Below are 14,085 nucleotides of genomic sequence, written 5' to 3'. Positions count from 1 at the left end.
CATGCAGGAGCATTTCCATGGGGACTAAGGGCCCAACTGAAGCTGTTCCAGTGTTGGCTAGTTTCAGATTATTTACAAAGAAAATGAAACCTCCTTCCCCACACCCCCACATAAATCCAGGAAATAAGGTGACAAAACATTCTTTAATTTGCTTCAAGAAAAATATATGTTTCCAAATAGCAGGCTTATGACTTTTGTTTTGTTTTGAAACAGGGACTCATTAGCCCAGGCTGGCTCAAAGTTGAGCTGTGATTGACCTTGAAGTTCTGACCCTCCTGCCTTCAGCTTCCAAGCAGTAACAGGTATTCACCACCACACCCAGTTTTGTGTGTGTGTGTGTGTGTGTGTGTGTGTGTGTGTGTGTGTGTATTTGTGTGTGTGTGGTATGTGAGGGAGTGTGTTATGGTGTATGGTATGAGTGTGTCTGGTGGGGGGATGTGGGATATGTTGTGTGTGTAGTGTATGTGTGTGTATGTCTCTGGGTGTGTCTGTGTATCTGTGTGTGTGTGGTATATGGGGTGTGTGTATGTGTGTGGTGTGTGTGGTGTGTGGTATGTGTGGTATGTGTGGTATGTGTGGTGTGTGTGTGGTGTGTGTGATGTGTGTATATGGTGTGTGTGTGTGGTATGTGTATGTGTGTATGGTGTGTGTTTAGTGTGTGTGGTGTGTGTGGTGTGTGTGTGGTGTGTGTGTGGTGTGTGTATATGGTGTGTGTATGGTGTGTGTGGGGGGTGTGTGCATGTGTGTGTGTATGCAGTGTGTGTATGGGGTGTGTTGCAGTGTGTGTATGGGGTGTGTGTGTGTGTGTGGTGTGTGTAGTGTGTGTGTGGTGTGTGTATGTGTGTGTGTGGTGTGTGTGTGGTATGTGTGTGTGGGTGTAGTGTGTGTGTGGTGTGTGTGGTATGTATGTGGTGTGTGTATATGGTGTGTGTATGGTGTGTGTGTGTGTGTGTGTGTGCATGTGTGTGTGTATGCAGTGTGTATATGGGATGTGTGTGTGTGGTGTGTGTATAGTGTGTGTGGTGTGTGTATGTGTGTGTGTGTGGTGTGTGTGTGGTATGTGTATGTGTGTGTGGTGTGTGTAGTGTGTGTATAGTGTGTGTGGTGTGTGTATGTGTGTGTGTGTAGTGTGTGTGTATGGTATGTGTATGTGTGTGTGTGGTGTGTGTGTAGTGTGTGTGTGATGTGTGTGTGGTGTGTGTATATAGTATGTATATGGTGTGTGTGTGTGCAGTGTGTGTATGGTGTGTGTGTGTATGTGCAGTGTGTGTATGGGGTGTGTGTGTACATGCGCATGCATGTGTAGAACAGAAGTCAGTCTCAGAAGTCCTTCCCCAAGCATCATCCTTCCTGTTTGTTTGGGGGGTTTTTGTTTGGTTGGTTTGGTTTGGTTTTTTGTGACAGTGTCACTTTGGCTAGGTCACCTGGCAAGCATGTTCCAGGGATAGATACATGTCTCCACCTTCCTAACTCTGGGCTTACCAACCTGGGCCACCACACCTAGCTTTTTCATGTGGGTTCTGAGGGTTGAATCCGTGTCCTCATGCAAGCACGTTACTGACTAAGCAACTTTTCCAGCCCTATGGATTTGGGCTTTTTCTACTTTCTAATTTACTTTTGGAAATTTTAGAGGATGTAGAAAAGAATCTCCATTTATCAACCACCCTGAGGCCACCCTGTTTACCCTTTTGTATATTTTTACTTTGTTTTATATAACTATTTCATAATTGGATACAGAGTAACATATACAATTTTACATACTTTTTTATTTATAAAACATTCCTCCACACTATTGTAATCTTTCTATAAACATCATTTTAAATGATGGCAAAATCCCATCAAGTTTATCAGCTTTCCAAATGTTGATCTACAGAACATCTGTAGTAGAGTCATAGAGGGCATGTTGAAAATATGGATTTCTGGACCTCATCCCAGACCCATTAAATCAGAATTGCTTGTGGCAGAGGCTGGGAATCTTCATTTTCCTGACTTTTCGAGCCACTCACAAACCTATAAAAGGATGGGAACTGCCAGAACTGGCATGCCGATGATTTCAGTACAACTTTATCTGAGGTGCTGGACACTGCCATTGTTCTTGGCATTGTAGAAGCAGCTTCACAGCAGACATCTTTGTGCAGAAAGCATTTTTGCAAATACTACAGCATGTCCTTAGAACGGTGTAATGGTTTGAATAGGTTTGGCCCACATGTGTTTAATGCTTGTGTTTAAATGCTTGGCCCACAGAGAGAGACACTATTAGGAGGTATGGGCCTTGTTGGAGAAAGTATATCACTATGGGGTTTGCTTTGAGATCCTATGCTTAAGCTCTGTCCAGGGAGGAAGAGAAAGATACTCTTCCTGCCTACCTTCAGATCAAGATGTAGAACCCTCAGCTCCTTCTCCATCACCATATCTGCCTGCCTGCTGCCATGCTTCCTATCATGATGATAATGGACTGAACCTCTGAAACAGTAAGCCAGCCCCAATTAAATGTCCTTTATAATAAAAGTTGCCTCAGTCATGATAATCTCTTAACAACAATAAAACCCTAACTAAGACAGATGGTTTTCAAGAATCAATCTGATGATATCCAAGATGTGAACCATCTGAAGATTCTTGATAAACACACAACATACCTACACACACGTTTAGGTGCACAGTCCGCTCAGGTTTCAGGAAGACAGCTGTTGCCAAAATCTGATCCGCATTTGTATTTATCTTATCTCCATTTCCCATCTTTATTAATGACAGGTTATAATAAAGTAAGCAAGGAATGAGAAGATGGTCTGTTGCATATCCTTCATAGACACATACAGATGGACTCTGGCCTGCCTACCATGCAGAATGAGAGTCCCAGATAGTCACAGACACCCCAAGGCTATGAGACACCAACCACAACCCAAAAACATCCCAGCTGTTCTCCAAAGAGCCTCTGCCTCGTGTGCCACAAGAAGACTTCTACTCTCAGTGACACATTTGAAAGCAGATACACAACAAGAATGTGCGTGCAGGTAGGTAGGGCTGGGCCCACCTGCCTAAGAGGACCCATCTCTCCAAGAACAGGTTTAGGTACCTCCACACAGGAAATTGATTCAGACAGCTATCATGTACTCGGGTCAGGACAGCTTCTATACATATGGAATTTATGAGCTGTCAAGGGGTCAGGGAGATCCACAAAACAGAATGTCAAGTTACACCAACATATTGTGCACAGACTGCAAGCTAAAATGGCTCAGGAGAAAGGAGATGACACAGAGACACCAGTCACCTAAAGCCACCTGCTGTGCTCATCTTCCATGTGCTAGGCACTCATCTAAAAGCTTTATAAACTGTAACCTAATCCTCAAACTGAGTCTGTGGGGTGGCATCACCTCCATTCTACAGAGCAAACCAAAGTGCAGGTTGGGAGATGGCTCGGTGGGTAAAACACTCACCACACAAGTGTAAGGACCGGGGTTCAGAACCCCAGAACTCATGCAAATGAGCATGACAACCAGCCATCACAGTGCTCAAAAGACAGACTAAGGATTCCAGGAGCAAGCTGACCAGTCAGACTAGCCATAGCCAGTAAACTCACTGTTCATCAAGAGACATTGCATGTACACATGAACTTGCGCATACATGTACACACACACACACACACACACAGAGAGAGAGAGAGAGAGAGAGAGAGAGAGAGAGAGAGAGAGAACACAAACATACACATGCCAAAGATGGAGAAAGAGAGATTAATTTGTCCAAATCACACAGCTAGCAAGCTGCAGAGTCAATACTAGAATCTAAGTATTGCTGTCCTGACGCTCGTGCTTCTCAGTTTTGGAAGGACTAAGACACGTAAGAACTCTGCATACGGAAAGTAAAATCAACCAACGAAGCTGAAGCCAAGTCAGCAAAAGTGGATTTCAGAGAAGAAACTATAGACCCTCACAGACAGCACATTTTAGACACATTAGGCTGTTCATTACAAACCCATACTTTAGCCTCAGTCTGTATGTGGGGACCCTTCAAGAACAGAAGCTCAATGGGGGTATGTGGTGGTCATCCATCTTCCAAAGCAAAAGATCCATTCCATAAACACCCCAGAAGTAAGTATGCGTGAGCATGTGTGGCCCACGCCCTTGTCCACCTATGAAACCTGTCCATAGCACCCTTCACGCCGTCTCATTAACTGGACCTTCAGAATCACAGTGGGAAGCTGTTTGATGACCATGTCTGCAGATTCACATTGTCATGCCTGAGCCTTTCCAAGGTGGGGGTGAGGCACTTTCTTGTATCATAACTCCTCCCCTGAGGGAACGTCTCTGCATTTCATCTGAAGAATTCAAAAGCCTCCACCAGAATCCACCCTCTTCTGGCTGCAAGGCCTTCCACCACTGCAACTAATCCTTTGTGTTGTAAGCTTGCATGTGGAAACAGTCTCCAAGTTCTCCCATCAAACTTGGCAGGCCAGCAGACGGCTCGCACAGTACTGGAGCAAGCCAGATTCCCCCTTAAGAAAAGAGAACATATTAGTTAATACTAATGTCAATGACATTTGACAGTCTCAGTTTACTAATCAATTCTCATTAATTCCTCCTGTTAGGAACAGGGATAAGGTCTGCTGGACTTCCAAATAAACTGAGGCTTTGGATCCATCTTTTCTACAATGGCACCAAAAAGTTATTGGAGAGCCAGCTAGCTGGCTCAGTGGCCACCAAGCCTGATGACCTCAGTATGATTCTCTGGGCACACATAGTGGAAGACCCAATTCTCACAAGCTGTCTTCTGACCTCTACATGTGCTCCCACACACACACTCAAATAAACAAATGTAAAATGTAAGGCTATTGAAGATTATAACTGGGAACTGGACTCAGGTTTCTCCCTGCCCCACCTGATGCCCCAAGTTGATGCTTCTGTTCACCCTTACTCAAGCACCCAAAGGAATGGAGAGGACCCTGGAACCTCTCTCTCTGCTCACTCGAGGTGGTGAGATGTCCCTGCCTGTCCCTTGGCAGAAGTGTGGGTGGCTTTTCTGTGTCTGGCTGCCAGCGCAAATGCACTTGGGTGTCTTTTTGTTTTGTTTTGTTTTGTTTTGTTGGTTTTTTGTTTTTGTTTTTGGTTTTGTTTTTTTTTTTGAGACAGGTTTCTCTGTGTAGCCCTGGTTGTTCTGGAACTCACTCTGTAGACCAGGCTGGCCTCGAATTCAGAAATCTGCATGCCTCTGCCTCCCAAGTGCTGGGACTAAAGGCATGCGCCACCACCGCCCGGCATGCACTTGGGTGTCTCATCGCCCCTTCCTGTCATCCTCACAATGACTCCTGTCTCCAGCTCAGTGAGCCATGGCTCTGGGAGGTCAAACGCCATGTTCAAGTTCACAGAGCTAGAAGTCCCATAAGCCTTTTGTCTTCGGCTCTCATCCTTACTGAAGATGGCTGGTCAAGAAATGTATTCTGAAGCCAGGTGGCAGTGGCACATACTTTTAACCCCAGCACTTGAAGGCAGAGGCAGGCAAATCTCTGTGCGTTTGAAGCCTATAGAATGAGTTCCAGGACAACCAGAAATCTTGTCCAAAAAAAAAAAAAAAAAAAAAAAAATGTGTTCTGAACTGTGTACCTCATAGCTTCCAGGAGATTAGAAGCCTCAAGCTTAGCACTGGGTACTGACCACAGAAGCAACCCTTGCTCCTCATACCTGTCTCTAAGGCCTCTGGGCCCTGGGCATCCACAGTTGAATAGTTTGTAGGCTCTAGAGGAAGGAAGGCTTATTCCTCTGGGAATTCATTCTAAATCAGAAACTTCTATTCTCAAAATGCAAAGAATGCTACTGCGTGGGCCAAACATCCTGGCCTGATATCATCAGTCAAGTGGTTGAGTCCATGCTTGAGGGGACCTTCACCCAGAGCTGTATTGAGAAGTTCATGCCATGTTCCCTGTCGTCTTGGCCTACCCTCATGTCTGATCTTCCTGCATTTGCTCAGTTACTGAACGTTCCCCTGAGGCCATTAATACTCTTGATCATGTTTGGTTCTCACAATGATGACATAAAGAAGGCATGATTACTGTGGCATGGGTTTTATAGCGAGAGAAACTGAGACAGGATCCTTTTATGCAGAAAGGCATAAAATGGTCACACAGCTGGATGGACATTTAAACTCTATGGTTAAGGTTTTAGCCTCCAGCTGTGGGAAGCTCCTTTCTTAGGCTTCCCCACCAGTGAGTGACCTCTCCACCTCAAAGGGCACTAAAGTTGTAGAGGAGGTCGGAGAGCAAATGGCTGCACAGGCACATTTTTCTATAAGTGTGGCCTATACAGATCTAATGACATTTCCCAAGAAAACTCCACGGTCAGAAACCAATGTTCTCACTAACACCCTAGCAACTAGATAAGAGATGTGAGCCCCATCTTAGAGGCTGGTAACCCTGAGTTTCTGAATGTGTACTACTGTTAAGATTTAAATAAAAAGAAAGTTCACTTGTCCTTCTGGCTTCCTGATTAGTTGGGTCTGGCCTGACCGTGTCCCATCTGGGCTAGGCATAGTGGCCAGGACCTCACGAGCAATATCCTTAGACCTTAAATATCCACAACCAACTAAAGAAGTTGGCATATTCCTGCGGCCTCTTTTGCACAGGGCTGTGACAGACATGACCTCATGTATCCCAACAACATCTTCACAAGCTCAGGGGAAAAAGAGACCCTTCTTTTCAAGCCAGAGACCCTGAGTCACAGGGGGAAATGGAGTCACCAACACTGAATAAGAAGAACTGAAACAGACCCAGTTATCTGCCAGGAGAAGTGTCCTCCACTTCTCACCATGATGGACAGTGGAAGGAAGAATTAGTCCAGGGGTCTCCTGAAGCATCTGGGTTAGAGTTGGATTTCTATATCTGTTTAAAGAAAGGCAATGGCCCAAGCTGGTGCAATAGCCTGGTCAGTAAAGACAGTGGCCCAATGGGAAAGACCACATGGACCACAGAGAAAATACTTTGGCCACTATGACAAAATCACTCTAAACACCTGTTTCTTCCATGATAGGATCTAAACATCAGATAGCAAAGATACTGTGGCCTAGGGAGAGCTCAGGTTGACTTAGGACAGGTTCTGTTGGCTATTGGCCTCCACAGCAGAGACCCCACTACCTCAGCAGACCATACAACCCACAACCCTGCAAGGCAAGAGGAGTAGCTGATTCCATTCTCCTCAGAGGCTGGCCCTAGAATCCTGGGAACCTTTTCTAAGATAGGCCAGAAAGAAAACCTGACAGACTAGCCTGGTGCCCTGACACCTTCCTCACCAACCTAGTGCCAACCCTACCCTCCAGGGTTTCTCCAGACCCTTTCCCTCTGTCAGCCTCTATAACTGCAGTCTACTCATTGTCCCCTCATTCAGCCCCACCCAGATGAGCCCCCAGGCCTCACTTTTCAGAGAATGAGCTGAAGGGTCCCTGAAGAGCAATACATACTCAATACATGTAACAGAGGATAAGCCGGTGACCCAGCAATGCACACAGGGAGATTCAGGGCCACTGTTTGCTAATGGCAGAGCTGGACAGGTTTCCAGGAATTTGGGAAATATTTGCTCCATCAACCTGTACACAGAAAGTCAACAAAGGTGACTGAAATGTCAGGTGGGGGAAGATGGAAAAATGGACGTCATCCATTCTTGGATGAGCCAACCAAGGCACCAGAGTGGAAGGGCTGTCTTCCCAAGGCCACACTCACGGTTCACTTGCGTGATCTCTTAGATACAGACTCCAGGACTGAGAGGCCCCAGTCCTGTCAGTGACAGATGATGCCCAGACAGCGTGATCTCATAAGGCTCCCTTAGTCACTCATTAACAAGCAACTGTAACTCCTATAGCACTGTCCTAGGCCCTCCATCCAGGCTCTGTTTGCATCTCTGTTCTTCCTCTAAGGGGTGCTAGCACCCAGGGGTGCCCTGTCACATGGAAAGTCATTTCCCAAGACTGAAAAAGCAAAAGCAATGGATCTACAAAGGTATAAAGCCAAAGAGTATTTCTATTTTTAAAAAGTGTGATGGAAGCCAGGCACGGTGGCCAGGACCTATAATCCTAGTATGGGGAGTCTAAGGCAGATGATTGAAGTAAATGCAAGGCTAGACTGGGCTACATGATGGGTTCTAGGCTAGCCCAGGCTACAGAGCAAGAGTCTGACTATAAATAAATAAATAAATAAATAAATACAAACAAAAAGTCAAGAGAAGTGGCACATAACACAAACAGTCCCAGCACCCAAGAAGTGGAGGAAAGATGGCCACAAGTTCAAGGTCAGCTCCAGTTTGCATAGAGAAATCAAGGGCAGCTCTGACTCATAAAAATAATAGCAGCGGTAATTATACTAAATCAAATCAAATAAATATAAATAATATATAAATATATAAAATAAAATTATAATAGCAATAATAATGGAGAGAATCCTGGGATTCTCACTCACCTATCAGCTGCAGGTTCTTTGACAGCAGAAACGACACCTGCCACTCCTCAGCCTTTCAAGTCTCAGTCTTGTCACCTGTGAAACAGCACTGTTGCCTCTCTTATGCAGCCTCCTTGTGAAGTTAGAAGTAGACAATGAATATTTTTAAATGCCCTGACTAGGGCCAGAGAGATAGCTTAGCAGTTTAAAGCACTGGCTGATCTTCCAGAAGATAAGGTTTGTAAAATTCCCTGCACCCACACAAAGGTTTACAACTATCTATAAATCCAGTTCCAGGGGCTCTGATACCCACTTCTGGCCTCCACAGACACTGCATGCATGTAGTACACAGATATATGTTCAGGCAAACACTCATACCACATAAAATTAAAATACTATTTTAAAGTGCCGTGGTTTCTCAAATGCTCTTCAAGCCTAGGCCATTATTTGTTATTAACATAATGTTCCCCTGGCATTTGACAGAAGCGGTTAGTAGGGGGCAGGGAGGGAGTAGAGAGAAGTTACTTAGGTAACTCAGTCAGGTTAGCCAGGAAGCTCCCACCAGCCTGCTTTAATGAGTTCCCCTTAATCATAGTGGCCTCTCTCCCAGTGCCTGACTCTTTCTGAACTCTTCATGAACCCTGCAGTCCCTGGCTCACCCTACCCACATAAGCCCATGGTCCCTCTCCCCAGCAAGATGTCAGCCCATCCCAACAACAGAGCCCCCCAATAGCTCCCAGGCCAGGCTTTCCTCTATTCCCATCCTTCATGAAACTATGGGGGTTCCCACACCCCCTCCTTTCTCACTGAAGTATCAGAAAAATAAACCACAGGCAGGCTGGTCCCTGTCCCTAGAGCAGATGGGGTCTCCAGTTCACTCAGGTGTCCTGAGGGGGCATCACTGTGTGGAACTGGGAGATAGGTGGCTTTGGGCCAGCTTGGTGTCCCCCATTCCTGGGTTCCTCCCATTCTCTGCACCCCATACTAAATCCAAGGGAGGGGCTGGGAACTAGCATTTCCTAATCCTTTATTATGTGCTGGGCTCTTTGCCCATATTCACACTACTTACTCCCATTTAACAGATGAGGAGAAACAGGTTCCCAGATCTACAGCAGGCAAGGAATAGAGGAATGAGGAGAAATATAAATCCAGGGCTCTTACCCTCAGCCTGGGTGCGAGGGTGGATCCCACATTCACAGACATCTGCTGAGTCCATACACAGCAGATTTAGTGGAGTAGATCAAAGAAAACCAAGTCCTCTAGACTTTGGATCCTGAGATTAGGATCTCCATAAGTACTGGAAATGAATATGAAAGATAAAGGCTTTGTATTTAATGGCAATCTTCTTATTGTTGCACTATTTTCTCAAAAAAAAAAAAAAAAAAAAAAAAAAAAAAAAAAAGTTCTCCATCAATCTCTTTTCCCGGAGTGAACAACCACTGCATATAAACAGCAGCAGCTATGGACCACTTACTATGCACCAAAGCCCTTTATAAAAGTGTTCTCGTGGAATCCACCAACAGATTGAATAGTTGTCACTGTTAACCTGCTTCAAGGGTGCGGAGACAGAGATGAAGACATTTGACGCAAGGGGGTTTAACCCCAACAGTCTGATATTTTGGCCCATTATTCTCAATGTCTAACCCAATAAAGGGACCTACTGTGTGCGGGTGTCAATAAAGAATGAGGATCAAAGCTGTTGAATTCAGTGGGAAGAAGGATGAGAAGGAGGAAATACAGAGGGAAGGAAGCTGGTCAGTCCTGAGGATGATCTTACAAACATGGAAGAGTGGAGTCGGTTGGCTGTGAAGTTCTAGTACCTTCCCTACTGCACCCTAGAGGGTGTGGCAGGGATAGTGGGCAGATGCAGAGAGCACCCTGCCTGAAGGACTGCCTCTCAGTGCTCAGCTTGCCTCCCACCCATCCTGTTCTTGAGATGTCGATCTCCCAGGACATCATTTCCAAGCCATTGCCATCATAGTCCTGCCCAAGCCCCGGCCACAGAACACACCATTTGCTAAGCTTTGGCGAGGAAGGACCATCAGGTGAAGAAGACAGGTTCCTGCCCCAGGAGTCCCCAGATAAGAAGAGCTTCCCAGTTGTGTTCAGAGAACAATCGGTCTCCTGGGGTCCCTCATCTCTGTTCCAAGCAGTCTGTTACTCCTGCCTCTCTCTTCCTCCAGGTCTCCTTTCTGTCTCCTCTTCCTCCCAACCCTGTGATCTTCCCTCTGCTTCTTCCTCAGCATCTCACACTTCCTCACCTCACAGGTCTCCCTTTCCTCTGCTTGGGAGGCTCATTCACTGGACCCCAGGTGACAGTGTGGTAGTTCTGCCCACCTTTCAAATCCACTTCCATATCGGCGCCCTGCTAAATAATCTTTCCCAAGGTTAGGACCCTAACAAGGCTTTCACGCCATAGCCATACCCTGACTAAGCCATGAGTCATATAATAATCTCACTGCCTTTAATCTCCACAAGGGGCAGATTAGATCTGTTCTGCCCTGACTCCATGCTGAGCCCATGCTACTTGCTTTTCACAAAGTTTCAGGCCCACAGACTTGGTACATGGCTTGTTTCAGAGAGGCAAAGGAACACAGTTCGAGGAATTCTTGAATTAGTGTGAGCATGTTATCACTAGCTCTGTGTGGCTGGCGAGCCTTTCTCAATTGCCCTGAGACCCACAAATCCACAGACCAGGAAAATTGCTGTTACTACACCAGCCATTTCCTTGGTGTAGGATCCCCCTCCCGCCACACCAAGAGTTCAAGCCTCTGGCTATCCTTTTTTCTGGATAAAAGTCTGAGGGTCAAAGAGAGGTGGGTTTTATAAGCCCTGAAGGCCTTGGCTAGCTGAATGCAAACCTCATCCAGGAACCCCACACTGCCTTCTGCCCTACCCCCACCCCTCAGGAACCAGCCAACAAGAACCTAAGCTAGTATAAACAAGGCCACAGGAAAACCAGTCCCTTATCTGTTACCGGCTTTGCTTCTCCAGCTCAGCCACTTGGCTGGACCTCCAGGAGGAGGGAGCCACCCAGACTCCTCCCATCTCTACTTTATCCTCCCTAGCCGGCTCCTCCTCCCCCAGTAATGGCTATGCTCCCAGGTCACTGACCCCTACTAGCTGGAGAAGGGAGGCCAAGGAACCCATGTCAAGGCTGAATCTCTGATTGTCAGTGCTAGAGAGACTCCTGACCCTCTTGTTCCACTTCCCTCTTCCTTCTGTCAGAATGGGGGATATAGTTGGGTTCTTCTTGCTACAGGAGGTGGACAGAAGTGGTGTGTAGCCATCTGTCAGCTGGATAAAGGTTGAGGCTCTGGCTTAGACATCTAGGCCAGGAGGTATGCGAATGGGTCCACAGGACTAATATTCCCTTGCAACAAGATGGATTCAGTGGGTTCACTGGGGACAAAGTCTCCTGCTGCTCCACAAGTCTGTATAGTGAGACAGAAGGCTATAGAGGATGTGGCCTGGGTGGGTCTAACTGCCTGACTGTCTCCATTTGGATTTCTAATTGCATAAGCCTGTTGCTGACGGGTGGTGGTGGGGGTGGGGGGGGGGTGGGGGCTGATTAACGCTGCCCAGGCTGTCACATTGCACTGGAGAGATTCCAGTCTGAAAATAAATCTGGAGATCTGAGGTGTTGGGTTCCATGAAGTAAAAATATCTGAGCCACATCCCTAAGAAAATAGATTCCCATACTTCCCAGAAGGAAAAAAAAGTCTTACCAGTGAACAGAGGGGAGGAGAGGCGTGCTCTCTTCCCCTCACACAACCACTGGCCTTCTCTCCTTCCACCATAACAAAGGTGCTTCCTGGAGAAGGTCAGGGGTGAGGTAACGTTTATTTTTCCTCAGATATACAACGAAGCAAGATTGAAATCCTGACTAGGTCAGAGATGTGTGGAAACGGAGAGTTCTACGGGACTAAAAGAAACACAGACTCTAAATATATAGCGCCCAAGATGGAGACAGATGCTGTGGGTACCATGGGACTTAATTTTATCGAAATGAGAGTGAGGAAAAAATATATATGCATGCATGTGTGTATATATATTTGCTCCACAAACAGTTTCGAAAGGTGCACTGGAAAAGTGCTTGAGAAACCAACCCTGTGGATGAACTACAGCCTGCCCCCAGCTGAAGTGAAAGTTTCTGGTTTCCACTACCTCTGCTGGGTGGTGGGCTAGAAGGAAGGCTAAAGTGTTTAAGAACCCTTATTAAAATAGGTTTTGAAAAAAAGAATCTAAGCCTACGCCCAGTTCTCAGCACTGCTTGTTTTGGAAGCATCAGAGTACTCATGTGCTTGCACGTGTGGCTGGCTATTCTTGCGCGACTGCAGATTCGAGTTGTTCTAACAGAGAATATAGAGCCTTGAGCCTTGAATGCCTAAAACATCTCATGCTGAGAGATAGATCAAAACAGGGGCCAGAAGCAGCCAGTCATGACAGAAAGTTAGGTGCGGCCAGCTTGGCTCTAACACAGAATGAGATGTGATCATAGCCTGCCACCATCATCACATCATAGGGAGAAGGCATACAGACTGCTCACCTGAGGCAGGAAGGGTCAGACGGCTTCTCAAGCCCATTTATAACTTTCTGAAACAAGTGTGCAGTGAAGGGTCTGTTTGAGGCCCCTGGGATACACTCCTCAACAAGGGAAGCCAAGACACTTCCTTCACAAAACTCGTATTCTAGTCTTACGGTTTTTTTTGTAACTCTATGCCAAGTTCGCCAACTGGTTTCCGTCTTCTGAGGTCTGTTGCACAAGAATTGGTAAGGCTGGAATAGTAACCAAAACAACATGGTACTGGGAAAAAGAAAAAAAAAAAAAAAGATAGCGATGGCGCAGATTAGCAGCTCTTACCAGCAGCTTCTCCACAAAGGTTCCAGAAATACACGTGAGTAAAAAGAAGACTTCGCCAACTGCTGGCACTGGGGAAGTGGGGTATACCTATGCAGAAGATAGAAGGTTGGCTCTAATTCCTCATCCAGTACAAAACTCAACTCCAAATAGATTGGAGACCCACATGTAAGATCTGAACACACACACACACACACACACACACACACACACACACGAGCCAGGCAGCAGTGAAACCCTGTCTCCAAAACCTAAATAAATAAATAAATACAAAACCAACAACAACAACAAAACCTACCTTATGATCCAGATATCCTACTGTTGTCTGTGAATCCAAAGGAAATAAAGTCAAACAGAAGGAGATACCTTCCTTCCCATTCATGTTTACTTTTTGTTTGTTTGTTTGTTTTTGTTTTGTTTTGTTTTGTTTTGTTTTTCGAGACAGGGTTTCTCTGTGTAGCCCTGGCTGTCCTAGAACTCACTCTGTAGACCAGGCTGGCCTCGAACTCAGAAATCCGCCTGCTTCTGCCTCCCAAGTGCTGGGATTAAAGGCGTGCGCCACCACTGCCCGGCTCATGTTTACTTTTACACTGTTATAGCAGTCAAGATATGGAATCAGCCTCTGTGCCCATCAATAGATGGATGAATTAAGGAAACTGTGGTATATATCACAATGGAGTATTATTTAGCCAAAAGGAAAATCAAAATTATGTCGTTTACAGCAAAACTAGATGAAATTGAAGCACATCACATTAAATCAAATTAATCGAACACAGAAAGATAAGGACCTCACGCTCTTCTGTGTAAAGTTTGG

At 45.9% G+C, this 14,085-nt stretch overlaps 1 long non-coding RNA gene across 1 annotated transcript; it reads right to left on the bottom strand.

The window, feature by feature from the left end:
* Window positions 1-1,704: 1,704 nt before the first annotated feature.
* On the bottom strand, window positions 1,705-11,443 carry LOC143437048 (uncharacterized). The gene is made up of 4 exons (XR_013106746.1): window positions 11,388-11,443; window positions 9,572-9,707; window positions 8,432-8,543; window positions 1,705-4,489 (listed from the first exon to the last, which is right to left on the bottom strand). It is a non-coding gene; the product is annotated as an uncharacterized LOC143437048 (long non-coding RNA).
* Between the last annotated feature and the right edge of the window lie 2,642 nt (window positions 11,444-14,085).

This window comes from Arvicanthis niloticus, chromosome 23 (assembly GCF_011762505.2).
Source record: "Arvicanthis niloticus isolate mArvNil1 chromosome 23, mArvNil1.pat.X, whole genome shotgun sequence".
Classification (NCBI taxonomy): domain Eukaryota; kingdom Metazoa; phylum Chordata; class Mammalia; order Rodentia; family Muridae; genus Arvicanthis; species Arvicanthis niloticus.
The sequence above is the reverse complement of the archived record's forward strand: the minus strand, read 5'-3'. Positions and strand labels throughout refer to the sequence as shown.